Source organism: Pleurodeles waltl, chromosome 10 (genome assembly GCF_031143425.1).
Source record: "Pleurodeles waltl isolate 20211129_DDA chromosome 10, aPleWal1.hap1.20221129, whole genome shotgun sequence".
Taxonomy (NCBI): domain Eukaryota; kingdom Metazoa; phylum Chordata; class Amphibia; order Caudata; family Salamandridae; genus Pleurodeles; species Pleurodeles waltl.
Genome location: NC_090449.1, coordinates 604,811,473 through 604,829,143, shown reverse-complemented (window position 1 = coordinate 604,829,143; position 17,671 = coordinate 604,811,473). Strand labels below are relative to the sequence as shown.

The window sequence follows — 17,671 nt, the reverse complement described above, 5'->3', positions numbered from 1 at the left end:
AGCAGGCCTGCTGCCTGACTTCTCCGCCTTGCTGCCCTTGCCCTCCTTAGTCGGGAGTCTGTGGCCCTTTCCTCCCTTTGGAGCTGTGGCTGTTGACGGTGGCTGGCTAGTGTCCTGGGGGGATATAGAACCCGGGCTCCTGCGGCGGCCCTTCCGCCTTCTGCTCCTCTTCCCAGGGGGTGGGCTGCCTGTCCCCTTGCTGCTGGGCGAAGATCCAGACATGCGGGCTGGTGGGCTCCAATACCCCTGCACCCTTGTCAAGGGGGCTGCAGGGCTGGTGGTGGCTGAGGTGCTCTTTTTACCCCGACGAGAAGGAGGGGGGGGGCTCAGGGTCAGGAAAGAAGGTAGCAGTAGAGAGATAGATTTTCTTGGGACAATGGAGAGTGATAGGTACAGTGGGAATGGGAGTGGAGGGAGAGGATGTGGTTGTAGGTGAGTGACGTTTGCTGTCATTGGGTGCAGGTGCAGGAGGGATAGGCTGTCGTGAGGTGGATGGCTGTTGGGTGGGTGGGTGGCTGCGTTTGTGTGGTGTGGAAGAGGGGGTGACAGACACAGTGGGAGAGGACACAGGGGACGTGTAAATGGCAGTGGGGGTGGTGACTGCACGTGTGCGGACTGTAGTGGAGGGTGTGCTGGTGATGGAAACACTGGCTGATGGTGAGGTGAATGAAGGTGTGAGTGTAGACGTCACAGGGAGGGAGGAGGGAGACGAGGAGGTGGGGGTCACAGAGGTGGAAGTGACTGTTGGCATGTCTGCATCGGAATGTTGCTTGTGTGAATGTCTGCGTGATCTGTGGTGCTTATGTTTGGATGAGCTGCTCTTGGGTGTTGAGGTGTGTGCAGGCTGGTCTGATGGTGTGGGTGGGACAGGCAGAGGAACAGGAGACTGGGAGGAGGGAGTTAGTAGAGGGAGGCAGGAGACAGGGACAATGGCTGCCGTCAGTGCTGAGGCCAGAGCCTGGAACGATCGTTGATGGGCAGCCTGACCCGAATGAATGCCCTCCAGGAACGCATTGCTGCGATGAACCTCCCTCTCCACCCCCTGGATGGCATTCAAAAGGGTAGTCTGCCCAACAATGAGCATTCGGAGGAGGTCAATGACCTCCTCACTGAGGGCAGCGGGGGTAACAGGGGCAGGGCCTGAGGTGCCTGGGGCGAAGGAGATGCCCGGCTTCCTGGCAGAGCGGGCACGGGGCGAACGCTGAGGGGCTGCTGGGAGGGCGGAGATGGTGCGCTGGGTGGCGGCTGTACCTGTAATGGCGGGGGGCACGGATGTTGCCCCCCCCGCAAGGGAGCTCCCTTCCGAGGACGTGTCCGTGTCGCTGCAGGGTCCAGTCGTCCCCATTGTGGAGCTCCCCTCGCCCTCCGTCTCACTGGTCCAGTCAGACTCTGTGGCATGGCCCTCCTGGGCCATGTGAGATGCAGCTCCCTCCTGCCCCGATGCCACTTCTCCTCCGCCTGATGATGCTGATGCCAACAAGCACAGAAAGACAAACAAAAAGGGGGGGGGAGAGAGAAATAAAGAGATTTTGAGTACATGGATCACCGGTACAGTTAGCGGACATGACAGACACAGATGCCCCCTGCACTAAGTTGCGCACTTGGGGTCCGCTACGCATTCCGTGGAACATGCCCTACACGCCTAGAGTTGACAACTGCACCCATGGATAACACGGCCCAGGGATGGCTGTACTGGCACACTACTGAGGGTGGTGGCTGGGGACACAGGGGCTTACGGGGGTGCCCAGCCTACAGATATCGCCCTGGCCTAGGGGGACCCACAGCCCTCCTCCCCCACACAGACACCTCCACTGCGCGACAACAGAGTAGATTATGCTTGTACTCACCCCCTTGTGTCTGCTGTGCTGCCCTCACGCGCCCATCCAAATCAGGGTAGGCCACCGCCAGGATCCGGAACATCAGGGGGGTCAGTTGACAGCAGGCACCCCGCCTACGTTGGGAGGCCATCCCCAGCAGAGACTCGGCGGTCTTCTTGGTCCCGCGGCGGATGTCCTCCCACCTCTTGCGGCAGTGGGTGCCCAGTCGATGGTGGACCCCCAGGGTCCGGACTTCCTTGGCGATGGCACGCCAAATCCCGATCTTCTCATGGGCGTGGACCTATGTGACACGTACAGGGAGGGAGAAATACCACGTTCAAGTTTGTCTGTGTTGGACTTTTGCTTATGCAGGGTCATCCCCAGTCTTTTTCGCCTCCTGCCTCCTATTTTTTTCTGACATGTTGCTGTTGGCTTTTCAACTCTGAGCACTTTACCACTGCTAACCAGTGCTAAAGTGCATATGCTCTCCTGTTTAAATTGTATGTAAGTGGTTCATCCATGATTGGCATATTTGAATTACTAGTAAGTCCCTAGTAATGTGCACTAGAGGTGCCAGGGCCTGTAAATCAAATGCTACTAGTGGGCCTGCAGCACTGGTTGTGCCACCCACATAAGTAGCTCTGTAATCATGTCTCAGACCTGCCCCTGCAGTGTCTGTATGTGTATTTTTACACTGTAAATTCGACTTGGCAAGTGTACCCACTTGCCAGGCCTAAACCTTCCCTTTCCTTACATGTAAGGCACCCCTAAGGTAGGCCCTAGGTAGCCCCAAGGGCAGGGTGCAGTGTATGGATAAGGTAGGACATATAGTAATGTGGTTTATATGTCCTGACAGTGAAATACTGCCAATTTCGTTTTCACTGTTGCAAGGTCTGTCTCTCTCTCATAGGATAATATGGGGGCTACCTTTAAATATGATTAAAGTGTAGATTCCCCTAGAGAGTAGATGGACATGTGGAGTTTGGGATCCCTGAACTCACAATTTAAAAATACATCTTTTAGTAAAGTTGATTTTAAGATTGTGCGTTTGGAAATGCCACTTTTAGAAAGTGAGCATTTTCTTGCTTAAACCATTCTGTGACTCTGCCTTGTTTGTGGATTCCCTGTCTGGGTCAGTTTGACAGTTGGGTTGTTTTTCACCTCACACCAGACAGTGACACAAAGGGAGCTGGGGTGTAATCTGCATTTCCTGATTAGCCATCTCTGCTAGGAGGGAGGGGTGGAGTGGTCACTCTCATCTGAAAGGACTGTGCCTGCCTCTGACAATGCTGTCTCCAACCCCCTGGTGTGTGTCTGAGGCCTTGCCTGGGCAAGGCAGGATTTCACAAGAAGGTGTGAGTCCCCTTTGAAGAAAGGTGACTTCAAAGACTAAAATGGGTATAAGAAGGGCACCCAAACTTACAAACTTTAGAAACACTTCTGGAACCAAGAGGAACCTCTGCCTGGAGAAGAGCTGATAGCTGAGGAACAAGTGCTGCCCTGCCTGTGACTGTGCTTTGTGGAGCTTTCCTGCAGTGCTGCTTCTGCCAGAGTAAGAGGGCAAAGACTGGACTTTGTGTGCCTTCCATCTTGAAGAAGAAATCTCCAAGGGCTTGATGTAGAGCTTGCCTCCTGTTGTTGAAGTCTCAGGGATAGCAAAGACTTCTTCCTGCCAGCACCTGGAGTCTCTGGAGAGACCCCTACTCTGCTCTGTGGTGCCCTTCCAGTTCCTGGGACCCTGAAAGGAGAGGCTGGCAGCCTAAGGACAAAAATACACGCACCGAGCGCCGTGCGGAGAAAAGATCGACGCGAATCCGATCGCGGCTGAGAAAACGACGCGACGCCGGTTCCGCAGCTGAGAAACGACGCCGCAGGAAACGCGACCGAAAAACCGACGCCCGGAGCAGGAGAAACGACGCGCAGCATCGCTGACGGAGGCTGAGAGATCGCACCCTGCGCCGCGGGACTTTCGGATCGTCGTGTGGCTGGCTTTTTCAGCGCGCACCGCCGTGCCGAGTTGTTTTCGACGCACACAGCCGTGCAGGGTTACTTTCGACGCACACCGCCCGTGCGGGGTTATTTTTGACGCAAACCAGGTACATTTTCACGCTAGCAGCGCTAGTGTGGTGTTACAACTACCTAAAGACTCTTTTTATTTTAAACCTTTAAAAAAATCATAACTTGACTTGTGTATGTTGGATTTTTGTCGTTTTGGTCTTGTTTTGTCTAGATAAATATTTCCTATTTTTCTAAACTGGTGTTGTGTCATTTTGTAGTGTTTTCATTAAGTTACTGTGTGTGTTGGTACAAATACTTTACACCTAGCACTCTGAGGTTAAGCCTACTGCTCTGCCAAGCTACCAAGGGGGTAAGCAGGGGTTAGCTGAGGGTGATTCTCTTTTATCCTAACTAGAGTGAGGGTCCTTGCTTGAACAGGGGGTAACCAGACTGTCAACCAAAGACCCCATTTCTAACAGTCTGCATTTTCGTTGCCAGTGGCCCAACGCCCCCCATCCCCGCCAGGCCCCCCGCCATGCCCCCCGCCAGGCCCCCCGCCATGCCCCCCGCCAGGCCCCCCGCCATGCCCCCCGCCAGGCCCAACATGCCCCCCATCCCCGCCAGGCCCCCCGCCATGCCCCCCCGCCAGGCCCAACATGCCCCCCATCCCCGCCATGCCCCCCGCCAGGCCCAACATGCCCCCCATCCCCGCCAGGCCCCCCGCCATGCCCCCCCGCCAGGCCCAACATGCCCCCCATCCCCGCCAGGCCCCCCGCCATGCCCCCCCGCCAGGCCCAACATGCCCCCCATCCCCGCCAGGCCCCCCGCCATGCCCCCTGCCAGGCCCAACATGCCCCCCATCCCCGCCAGGCCCCCCGCCAGGCCCAACATGCCCCCCATCCCCGCCATGCCCCCCGCCAGGCCCAACATGCCCCCCGCCAGGCCCCCAGGCCAGCCAGTGGCCCCAAATCCATATTGAATTAAACTCACTTGTTGGTCTGGAGGACCGTAGAGTAGCGCATACTGGGGGAGGACCCCATCCACAAGTTTCTCCAACTCTTCTCCAGTGAAGGCAGGGGCCCTTTCCCCAGACACATGAGCCATTGTCCCATCCAGACCGAGGTCACAGCAACACTTGCAGTATAGGTCCTCTCCTGTGAAAGTTCAAGTCGCGAGTGAATAAGTAGATAGAAAACGGCGGTCACGCCCGCGGCGGTGCGTACCGCGGCGGGGCGTACCGCCACCGCCGGCGCACTTCGCCATTGGCTCCTGATACCCATAGGCTTCAATGTTATCCAATGCGGCTTCGCGCCGCGGTCTTCGACTGCCTACCGCCACGGTGTGCCACGCCAGCGCATTGACCTCACATCCCATTGTCACACTTCACAGGTCAGGCAGCCGCCATTTCGAGGGTCCACATGGCTCAATTTCAACTGCGTCACACAGGCCTAGGCCTTGCATAGCCACTCATACACGCCATTCACTGCATAGAGAATCGTTTACTGTGCAAGCTGTGAGTACGTACCTGTGGGTTGCTTGACTGTGTGCTCCATGTTGTCCTTCCTAGGCACCGTCCGCTGGGTTTGGCGAGGAGAAGGAGGAATCCTCCCGTGTACAGACCGCTGGTGGACCTGTCGACAATGGAAGCACGCCACATTATCCTGACCTACCGGCTTGACCGTGCCACTATACATGAACTGTGTGCCCAGCTGGAGCCCGACCTGATGTCCCCCATCCGCCAACCCACAGGGATTCCCCCTCTGGTGCAGGTCCTGTCAGTACTCCATTTCTTGGCAAGTGGGTCATTTCAGACAACAGTGGGAATTGCTTCTGGGATGTCTCAGCCCATGTTTTCGAAGGTGTTATCCAGAGTGTTGTCTGCCCTAATGAAATACATGAGGAGCTACATCCTTTTCCCTGAGGTGGGCGAATTGGCTACAGTGAAGGGTGATTTCTATGCCCTTGGACATATTCCCAACGTCATTGGTGCCATTGATGGGACCCATGTGGCTTTGGTTCCCCCCCAAGGAAGTGAGCAGGTGTACAGGAACAGGAAAAGTTACCATTCTATGAACATCCAGGTGGTGTGTTTGGCTGATCAGTACATCTCCCATGTCAATGCCAAGTTCCCTGGGTCAGTGCATGACGCCTACATCCTAAGGAATAGCAGCATCCCTTACGTGATGGAACAGCTAGAGAGACACCGTGTATGGCTATTGGGGGACTCTGGGTACCCCAACCTGTCGTGGCTACTGACCCCAGTAAGGAATCCCCGGACCAGGGCAGAGGAACGGTACAATGAGGCCCATGGGCGTACTAGGAGGGTGATCGAACGCACCTTCGGCCTCCTAAAGGCCAGGTTTCGGTGCCTGCATATGACAGGTGGATCCCTAATGTACTCACCTAAGAAGGTGTGTCACATCATCGTGGCCTGCTGCATGCTTCACAACCTGGCTTTGCGCCGCCAGGTGCCTTTCCTGCAGGAGGATGGTCGAGACGGTGGTGTTGTGGCAGCTGTGGAACCTGTGGAGAGTGACGAGGAGGAAGACGACGGGGCTGAAACAGACAACAGGGACAGAATCATTGCACAGTACTTCCAATAGGACACAGGTAACAATTCAAACATAATTTAGTAAATGTAAACTACTCTCCTGCATCTCTGCTGCCTGTCTATTTGCCCCAGTGTATGATGACTGAGTTGTGGCTTTTCCCTCCCTATTTCAGATCTGGGGTCCCCACTACGAGTCCTGTGCTTCGTTTCCCCATGGACTACAGCTTTGTGGCAGCGGTTTGTTGACTTCACTATGTACAAGGACATATTTGCACTGTCATGTCAATTACAATATTTTGAAATCACAGCCAGACTCCAGATAGTTTTGTGCAAAATAGGTGTTTATTTCAGTGCTCAAAATGGGATGGGTGGTTTCAAGTGGGTGGGGGCTATGGTGAAGGAATGTCCATGGCAGGGTCCAGAGTAACAGTCACACAGGTGCATTGTCCATAGGCCTGTGGAGAGATGGAGCATGGGCAGTTCAAGGATGGACAGGGTGACAATGTGGGACAGTGGGATGACATCAGGTGGTATCCTTTGCTGGCGGGGGTCTTGACATCCTACTCTGTCTTCTTGCGAGATCTCAGGGCCCTCTTGCGGGGTGGTTCTTCTCCTGCAGGAGGTGGGGGTCTGGTGGGCTGCTGTTGTGCGGGGGCCTCCTGTCCACTAGCGCCGGCGGAGGTGGTTGGCTGTTCTTGGTCCAGGCTAGTGGCAGGGGCCCTTTGTTGTTGTTGAGTGTCCGTCCTGGTGTTGATGAGTTCCTGCAGCAGCCCTACCATGGTAACCAGGGTGGAGGTGAGGGCTCTGATGTCCTCCCTGTACCCCCGATAGTGTTCCTCCTGCAGTACCTGGATCTCCTGGAACCTGGCCAGTACCGTCGCCATCGTCTCCTGGGAGCGGTTGAATGCTCCCATGATGGTGGTGAGGGCCTCGTGGAGAGTGGGTTCCCTGGGCCCGTCCCCCCCCTGTCGCACAGCTGCCCTCCCAGTTCCCCTGTTTCCCTGGGCCTCTTCCCCCTGGCCGGTGTGCCCACTACCACTGCCCCCAGGTCCCTGTTGTTGTTGGGGTGGTGGGTTATCCTGGGTGCCCTGTAGTGGTAGACACACCGCTGATTGACGCGCCCTGGAGACAGAGGCATGGGCCCGCTGGGTGGGAGCTGTGCTGGTGTTCCCAGAGGGGTTTGGGTCTGTAGTGGCCTGTGGCTGTCTGAGGGGAACCGACTGTCCAGAGGTCCCCGATGGTCCGGGCTGGTCATCAGTGTCCAGGTCGACAGAGCTGCTGTCATCGCTGACGGCCTCTTGGGTGGGGGGTGTGGAGAATTCTGGGCCCTCCGTGGCGGGGTGTTGGCGGTCGGGTCCTGCAGGGGTATAGAGGTATGGTTATAGTTTCAATGTGTGCCATATGGGTGTATCTGTGGGTTCCCGTGTCCCCAAGTGCTGGCATTCGTGTGTGGGGGCTTTGGTGAGGGTGGCTTGTGGGGGGGATGTGTATATGCATTGGGCATGCTTTGGTGATGGGTGTCCATGCTTAGTGGACGCATGCAGGCCTAGGTTTTGGGATGTGTGGGTTGTGATGGTGAGACATTGGCAGGGAATAGGTGTGCTGGGGGTGGGGGTGAGGATGGTGGTGGGGGTGAGGATGGTGGTGGGGGTGAGGGTGGGGGTGAGGATGGGGGTGGGGGTGAGGGTGGGGTTCGAGGATGGGGGTGAGGGTTGGGGTATGATTTGGCATGCAGGTGGGGGGGAAGCAGTATTGAAGCTTCAACTTACCAGAATCCATTCCTCCGCCGACTCCTGCGAGGCCGTCAGGATGCAGGATGTTCAAGACTTCCTCCTCCCATCTTGTAAATTGTGGGGGTTGAGGTGGGGGTCCTCCGCCAGTCTTCTGCACGGCGATGTTGTGCCTGGATACCATGGAACGCACCTTCCCCCGTAGGTCGTTCCATCGCTTCCTGATGTCTTCCCGATTTCTGGGGTGCTGTCCCACAGCGTTGACCCTGTCGACAATCCTCTGCCATAGCTCCGTCCTCCGGGCAATGCTGGTGTATTGGACCTGTGTGCCGAAGAGCTGGGGCTCTACCCGAACGATTTCCTCCACCATGACCCTGAGTTCTTCGTCTGAGAAGCGGGGGTGTCTTTGGGGTGCCATGGAGTGGTGTGTATGATGTGTGGGGTGGAGTATGTGTAGTTAAGTGTGTTGAGTGTGGTGGTGTGTGTTGTTTTGTGTGTGGATATTGTGTGGGTGATGGTGTAGTGTGCCTCTGTGTGATGGTGTTCTGTGATCGCTGCTGTGTCTCTCAGTGCTTCTTTTTGGATTTTGGTCGAAGGGGTTTGTGGGTGATGTGGGTGTGTGTTTTATATTGTATTGTGTGTGTGGGAGTGGTGTGTGTATGTGTATCAGGTGTGTGGAATTCAAATCGTCCAATGTGGCTGAGTTTTGTTCGTTTGTGTGTATTCTGACCGCGGCGGTGTGTACCGCCAATGGAAAACTGCGTTTGAAAGACCGCCGCGTGGATTCGTGGGTCGTAATGGCATGGGCGTATTTCTGTTGGTGTGACGGTGGAGGTTTGGTCCCCTCCACTTTTCCGCCGACCGCTGGTCTGGCGGTCTGTTGTGGCTGTCGGATTTTCGGAGGTTTGGCTGCTGCGGGTCAGAATGACCGTGGCGGATTACCGCGACCGCGGCGGAATTATGGAGGATTTCTGACCGGCGGTAGGCGCCTTTTACCGCCGAGGTCAGAATGACCACCTAAGTAACTTAGCACCCAACCTTTACCAGGTAAAGGTTAGACATATAGGTGACTTATAAGTTACTTAAGCGCAGTGGTAAATGGCTGTGAAATAACGTGGACGTTATTTCACTCAGGCTGCAGTGGCAGGCCTGTGTAAGAATTGTCAGAGCTCCCTATGGGTGGCAAAGGAAATGCTGCAGCCCATAGGGATCTCCTGGAACCCCAATACCCTGGGTACCTCAGTACCATATACTAGGGGATTATAAGGGTGTTCCAGTATGCCAATGTGAATTGGTGAAATTGGTCACTAGCCTGTTAGTGACAATTTGGAAAGCAAAGAGAGAGCATAACCACTGAGGTTCTGGTTAGCAGAGCTCAGTGAGACAGTTAGTCATCACACAGGGAACACATACAGGGCACACTTATGAGCACTGGGGCCCTGGCTGGCAGGGTCCCGGTGACACATACACTAAAACAACATATATACAGTGAAATATGGGGGTAACATGCCAGGCAAGATGGTACTTTCCTACAGGGAAAAAATGGGCTCAACTGATACCACAGCGCCAGTGCACCATCATATTTGGTTAGAGTCCAGGAACTTCCAGAAGCATAACAAAACTCTGATATTAGCAATATTGTTCTGGTGGCTTAACTGATATACAGATCCCTTTTTAACAAAGAAATTCCCAAAAAAACTTCAAAATTAGGAGGGGCAACTATAGCAATAGAAAGTACTTCTCAATGGTTTCCAAAACACGTGTGTAAAGGTAATGACGCCTCCTTTTTTGGTTGTGATCCAACAGAGAACCATCAACTCTTTGGATTATCTCAGTCATCTTAATTTCTCTTTCAGAAATATTGTTTTTTTAGAATCCATTTATGGTGAATAAACTTGTTCCACACTTGGGTACCTAACAGCACAGGTACATTATTAATCTTCCCATCTTTAATTTTTAAAACAATTGGTAAGAGAAACATTTGACTTTCAGACCCCCTTATAGAAGATCCAGTACAATGAAGCCATTGCACAACTGCTCCCTTCTGTTTCTCTAAGGCTTTCTGTTTATCCATTTCTTTTGACATCAATAGGCCAGTCTTACCTTTTCACATAGTTTATTTTTATCCTCTATTAGACCTTGGCTAGTACTATTTGCATAAGTTCTTCTTGGGAAAAGAAATCCACATGAAAGGGTTGAAAGCTTGGCACCAGAGCCACCCTTCGGAAAGAGCCCAGCATAAGGCCTTCCATGAAAAAAGAAACCAAAAGAAATCTGGCTGAAGAAAAAGAAAGCACAAATTCATGAGAAAGAACACATCGGAATGGGTAATGAACGTGATTCAAAACAGGGGAGTGAAATGCATTGTGACTCATCCTTTTCTGGCAAAGGCTTCCTTATATGTGCTCTTTGCTGGCAGTTACCTCACAGGAAAAGGTGAACACCATTTTGGATTGGAGATTTCATGGAGAAAACACCAATGAGACATCCTTCTTGGTTAGGCATAGTCATGTTTACTCTTCCAGGAGAGTGGCAGAAAAAAGAAGAACCCTGTGTTTGACATTATTTATACCTTAGCTTCCTGCCAAAAACATGCAGTACACCTACTGAGGTGCAGCAACCATAGAAATGCTGGAGTCACTGTGTGGAAATCAAAGATGGGCTGTCTTTCTCTGAAAGACACGATGCTTGGAAATCGTTCTGCTGCTCCCAGTGTGTAAAATGTGGCAAACCAAGGTACAATGTTGTTCGCTCCAGTGAGTCTTGTTCTGAGAGGTAACATCTGGCAGTGTCCTGACATCCAGAAAATGCTTTTTGGCACGTCAGAAGACATGGATTTGTTGCTTTAGCTTCCATAGTGAGCTATCTCCTGATGTAATCTTGTAAGTAAACAAGCACATTTACATGCACAGATGTATGGATTTTATGGAGTAGCCAAATTGTTTACAAATTTAATGCATGCAGAGTTAAGGAGCCAATGGACATGCCTCAGTGGAAGAGAGGTGTGGTTGAATGCTTTAGGGTGAAAATGAACCTTGGATAATTGGGTGTGGTTAAGAGTGGATAAAGCCCCATGGGAAGACCAATATATAGGGAATTATTCTAATACATTCCAGATAGGATATTGGGCCTGATAGTAGATGAGGGATAGAAGAAGGAGAGGAAAGGCCTAATGATAAGTATCTAGTTATGATGGAAGTACAGGATTCCAAAAATTAGTTGAAAAGGCAAAACTTTTCTTTGGATGATACTTCGAGGCACACTTCATGAGATAGCAAAATTGCACACTTAGTTAAGTTGTTGACATCCGGTGAGACATGCGAGTCGTTGGCTTAAAACCATGAAGCACAACCCAGCTCTTTATACTACTGGCCAATAAATTGAGTACAATTAAATTTGGTAATAGTAAAACATATTATTTACAGCGATTAGACATGACAATAACTTTGACCTTAATCACTATATGGAAAATATTATTACGTATTGTTTATTATTCTTAGAGGAGAGGTGGTTGCACAAGATTTGTAGGACACCAGAAACTGAAACGATGTTATGGTAGCATGGAGATCTATTTTATGTCTCATCCAGTCAATGGGGTAATTTGACAATCAAGGAGAGACTTTAAGGGAGCTAGGCTCGATTTCTTCACTGCATTATATCCTTGCAACGCATTGTCAGTTCTAAGCAGTGGAATACAAACATGGAAATCTATAAAGCGCAGTGCACATGTCCTAAAAACATAGAAGGGTCGGTTCTATGCAATTCTCTTCTCAGTAATCCCCTGCTGGCCTAATGTGGAAGTAAGTAAGGAAAAGGTTGCCTGGGACAGAAACGCTAAAGTAAATGATGACACTTGTGAGTAGCTGTGAAAAAGCAAACTTAGTTCACGGGGCTTTATTTTATAGACAAAGGGACACCCCTCAAACAACCCTGGGACCAAGGGGGCGGAGTTCCCTCTCTATAATTAGCGACGGGACTCGTTCAACCCGACGGTGTGGTTTTATCTCCATTAGGGAAGGCATATTCCCCATGAACCGCAAATCAAACCGTCTTGTGGTCCTTTAATGGATATTTGCGAACATTATGGCAGGGCGAGAAAGTATAAATACGTAATTTCGCACTCAGTAATAAAAGCAGTGTCACTTAGAGGTAATTTAGGTAGTCACAGTGATGTATTTCTTAAAAAATGTGCAACAGCCAGGGACCCACCTGATCCTGTTTGAGAGTTGATAGTGTGATGTGGTTGACATGGTTTCAGAACAATGAAGATGGTGTCCAGGCATGCCAGACGTTTTAGTGGAGTCTAGGCCAACAGTTCGATCAGAGCTCTCTTTTCTCCAAGTACCAAACGCACCTAATTAATACATTTTTTTTTAAATCATGTCCTTTGCGGAAAAGGGAATCACGAAAGCTGCTGTATCTGGCGCCATCTAGCGGCACGCGTGTAATCTGCTTCATTCTTAAAACAGCAGCTTCTTAAACCAAATTAACAGCGAATCAATGGTACAATGATGGGGCCTCCCTGCGGAATGTGGCGAGGGGCCCCTGACACTCCCATAATATCATGGATATTAATTTGCTTTTGGCTGAAAGGTGGTCGCCCCCGGCATCACCGGGCCTGATGGGTTACTCCCCTGAAGTATATAAAATCAGACAAACGTGGACGTGATAAAACAATGGTAGCAAATGAAATACATAATGCTACCATATGACAAGCACGGCGATGTAGCTTTAAAATGCACCCATTGCGAGGTAAGTAGTATCATGCTCAGCCCACCCTAATGAGTCCCAAAGATGTCAGGGTTTTTCTGTGTACGTTGGAGTATGAATGAGTAACACAAAAGTGGGAAGCAAAGACACGACAATTAATCAGGCGACTTCCTTTATGGGGAGGGGGAGAGGGGAGGCACGTAAAACAAGGATGGATGACGCGTCGAGAATGAGCGCGTAGGCAGACCACGCGCGCACGCACGACTGGCACCCCAGCACTCATGCCTTCCGTGTCATGGGAGCTGCAGCTGAGCTCACTCGCGTGGTCGTTGGTCGCAGGCACGCACCTACCAAAGAGCAAGCGCGTGGCAGGAAGCAGAAGGATTTCTAGCGTCAAAACAGAGCGAGTATAAACGGGTACAGTAATTTGCAACACGATCAGAAAAAAAGAGAAAAAAGTTGCACTGAACGTTCACGCGCCCAGGTGAAGCGTTGTGTGGAAGAAGAATGAATACAAGTGAGCAGTGGAAGCCTACAAGTAAATGTTCCTTAAGGAATTCCAACATTTATTCCATATACCAGTCCAGTTTAAAAAAAATCACTATTAATACTGTTGTTGAGCTTTCTGTAAGAACCCTAAATCTAGTAGGTGTTCTAATCATATTCTTCCCGGAAATATAATACGTATATATATTTTTAATTCATGGCTTTATTGTAAATTATAATTGGAACTCATTCCATCCTGTATCCAAGGTATCTGCATCAGATATGCTTTTGTTAAAGGCCCAACGTATGGTTTGCCCCGTTAATTCCGATGTGTACGGTTCCCTCTGATATGGCACTTTCTGGAATTATGACTTTTACGACAAACACCGCACTCTTCATTTTCGCATGATAAAAGGTCACGCCTGCCGACATTTCTTGGATGAGCTAGATGTCCGTTTCATAACAGTTTTTGTGCAGGGGGCACGAACATCTTTATTGCATGCCCCATTTTTCGGGCAAAACTTGTAATTGAGCTATTAAGTTGACTCAAATTGAATTATGCACCATGATGAAATTAATTTGCCTAATGTTACATAATTTAGGGCCCGATTAGAGTTTGGCAGAGAGGGTACTCTATCGCAACAGCGAAGGTCTACCCCCTCTGCCATACTGAGCGGACGACCGAAAGTATGTCGAAGATAGAGCTGACTCATGCATGTGTGTGGGGGGTGGCGGGGGTGTAATAACACGGGATGTACCCCCAACATGCGTAGCATGCAGGACCAGCATCCACTTTTGGACTTTTGAATATTAGGAAAGAAACACAGGCTTTGAATTTTGTAAAGTGACACGTCTGTTTCTATGTTGCTGTTTCAGACAGAATAAATTAATTTTGAGCCTGATTTAGATAGGACGGATGGCCCTTTCCTCCACCATTGTGACTGAGTAAATTACTCCATCGCCCTGATGGAGAAGCCGCCTGCCTAATTTGAAAATGGCAGCCAAGCCTTCGGTCATTTCTAACACTTCGGCAGGAACTGCTTTCACTGTGGCTCCTGTCAGTACTTTATGAATTTTGGTGCACGGCTCCATCAAACCGATGGAACTTTGCACCAAGCTGTTCTTTTTTTTTTTCCAAAAAGAAAATGCTTCCCTTGCCATGGGAGTCCTCTCCCACAGCAAGGGGAGTATTCTGCATTTTTTACTGCCCCTTACTGCCAGGGTTTTCCTGGCAGTGACAGTCACTATATACCAACCTATAATTCCACCCATCCAAATTAGGTGGGGGAATTACAGGTCTGCCTTGGTCAGAGGGGTTTAATCATGGTGGAGACGGAGTACTCTTTGCCATGATTAAACCGAGGATCATCCACATCTAAATTCAGTGGGCATTCACCATTCTTGGCAACCGTGGCGGCTGGCATCTATTTACAATGATGGTTCGGGGGGGGTGGGTACAATAATAATAAAAAAAACCTGCAACTTACCTTACTGCATCCTCCTCTCCTCTCGTCGTCCCTCCATGAAGCTCCAAAGCAGGATCCAGGAAACTATACTATCCAATTTTGGCTCTGCCTCCATGCTGGTAACCAGCATGAAAGAAGTGTCAGGATTGGAGGGAGTGGCGTCTCTCAGTGCTCACAAGAGTACTGGAGGCCTGTGCTTTCTCTAACTCAGCTGTATTAAGACAGCTGGGTTAGAGAATTTTAAAGTGCGCATGTCAGGCTTGCTGTCGCAAGATGGCTGGCCAAAGGGACATGCTCACTTTAAACATAGTGCACAGCTCCTTGCTGCCACTCAGCAGCAGCTGACCCACCCCATCCTGACACTCAGTTCAGGACAGGGTGCTGAAAAATTAAGTGGTAATAAATAAAGTTTATTACTATTTTATTTTTCAGTTCTGGGGCCTTTTTTTAGCAGAGCGAAGCTCTTCCGGTCTCTTGGAGGGTCCGCCCCTGCTTGGCAGAAAGGATAGTCAGTCGCAGTTGTAACAGAGTATCTTTACCAACAAGAATTAAGTCAGGCCCTTAATCTCAAATTTACACAACATAGGCAGACTGGGGCACAGAATGTATGTCCTGCATAAATGAGCTTCAAGGCATTAAATAATGGCTGAATCAGATTAAACATTCTCTCCATAAATTTGGTTGTCAGGGCAGTGCTAGCCATAGTATAGTTTACTCGCAGCAAGTTTCACTGCCCTTTACCACCAGTGTTTTGCTGGCGGTGACAGGCAGTGTAAGCTGACCTCGAATTTTATTCATCTAAATCAGGTGGGCGGAATCACAGGTCTACCCCCATCAGAGGAGTTGAATCATGGTAGAGACAGAGTGGACCATGCTGTAATTTCAGTGGACCAACCGCATTCTTGGCAGTATTTATTGCAGTTGCAATTAAATATCCCTACCCCTCAAGAATTAAATCAGGCCCTAATTGTCAAACGCACATGGAAAAAGCAGCCTGGGGCACAGAATGTATGTCCTGCAAGAATAAGGTGCTAGGCAATTATGAATGGCTAAATTACATTAACCATTCTCTATTAAATTTGCTGGAAGGGCAATGCTGGGCGTAGTATGGTTTACTCCCACTCCCTGACATGTGACACTTCCAGGTGGGCTATTCAGCTCTTTTGCTATAATGAAGGCCCCTATCAGCGACATCACATTTTCCTCCCCTACATGACCACATCTTGCAGGTGTAGGTAATCACCATGGAAGGTAACTGCAAATGGCTGCCGCTCTCACCTTTCCACCATACTAAGAACTCTCAAAACGAACATCAGGAGAGATTACAATTAATAGGTTGAAGGGGCTAGGTGTTGTTTAACACAACTGCCTTGACATATGTCCCCATTACCCATGGCTTATCCTAGGGCAGTGGTACTGTCGTTAGAGAACTATTCTATTTTGAGAGTGCTCAGTTTACAATTGTGTGCTAAGTGCTGAGAGGACGGCCACCATACTATATTTCTCCCTGCACTCAAATCACAATTGTGAACTGAACACTAGGAGGCTTGCAGCACCTCACACTTCATTTGATGCCAAAATACGAATTTTATTTTGAGAGGGGAGGCTCCTATTATGCTTATTTTCTTGCTTTAAAACAAATAGCAGCAGTCAAGATCACAAAACTACAAATCCCTTGGGGCCAGTAAAAGCGACCAATGTGAAAAGAAACATAGTACAAATGAAACAGCCAATGACGACCCAGCGACCCCCCCCCCCATATTATCCAACTTGACTGCGAACGCCCTCTTTTCTTGATGCTTGCAGTCAGGATAAGTACCCTTTTTACCTTATGTGCTTATTCTGTACATTTTGTATACTTTTATATATTGTTTACTCAGGTTATAACAGTTCCTTTTACCTTATTTGCCCTACGCCTATTTTATAACGAGAGCACCCTGTGTTCTCTATTTAAGCGGCGCTTACCTCTTGTTCCCCATTTCTGCCTCCTCATGTAGTGTCCACCATTTTTCGCTCCCTGTACGCGTTGTGGTTTTTGACTACCATTACAGAAAGCTGGTTGCAAGCGATTCGTTTACTCCGCGTTTTCTCCTCCAAGAGGGTTCTGCTTCTTTGCCCTTCCTGAATCAACCCCAGAGAGGCCCGACCTTTCTCTCCGTCTGCCCTCCTCAGGCCTTTTACTTCACAAGGCAAGGCAAGGGGAGTGTTTCAGGCACCGTTTCTCCTCCCCTTCTTTCCTCTTTCTGTTTTAACCCTTTTAGAGCATAACAGCTTTTTCTCAATATGGAGATAGATAGCTCTCCTTTACATAATGCAGAATACGATGACGGGGAAACATTAAAAAATGACCTGAGTGATTTTATTCACTCTCTGTGGAACAGGCTGTTTCAGCCTCTATGGAAAAAATTTAAAAGAATATTGAGAACTCTATGAGGAGTCTAATGTCAAAATCTTTGGCATTTTCTGTGGGGGAAGGCCGAAAACGCAAGTCATCTTCATCATTATCACACAAACGACCCATATCTATAGATTTGACTCCTTCGAACAGTGAGTCTACCTCACATCAGGCTGAGGACTCTGCTCCTCCCAGGCCTCCGTCTCAGGTGGGGAACACTAACGCACCTCCTAAATGTAAAGCCAAATCTAAAAATACTCAACATAACCAACATGCTCCCCAACAAATAGTTATATCCACTATCTTAGATACTGATGATGATATGGGTGATGTAGATGACATTAATGATGTATTTGGAAATTCCTCTTCCTCTTCCCCTTCCCATAAGAAATCTAAATCTGAGTCCTTCTTGAATAAGACACTGGATGCGGAAGGGTCTCCCATGTTTAATCCTTCTCTTATTCACGACCCAAATTCGATGGAGTTGCTACTGGTTGCACATATAGGGGATTATATAT

The 17,671-nt window shown here is 49.8% G+C and overlaps 1 long non-coding RNA gene across 1 annotated transcript in view; it reads right to left on the bottom strand.

Annotated features, from left to right (window-relative positions):
* LOC138260796 (uncharacterized) overlaps positions 1-16,946 on the bottom strand; it is an 81,622-nt gene extending 64,676 nt beyond the window's left edge. The window contains exon 1 of the long non-coding RNA XR_011198996.1: positions 16,724-16,946. This is a non-coding gene — a long non-coding RNA (uncharacterized lncRNA). The remainder of the gene's footprint in view (positions 1-16,723) is intronic.
* Between the last annotated feature and the right edge of the window lie 725 nt (positions 16,947-17,671).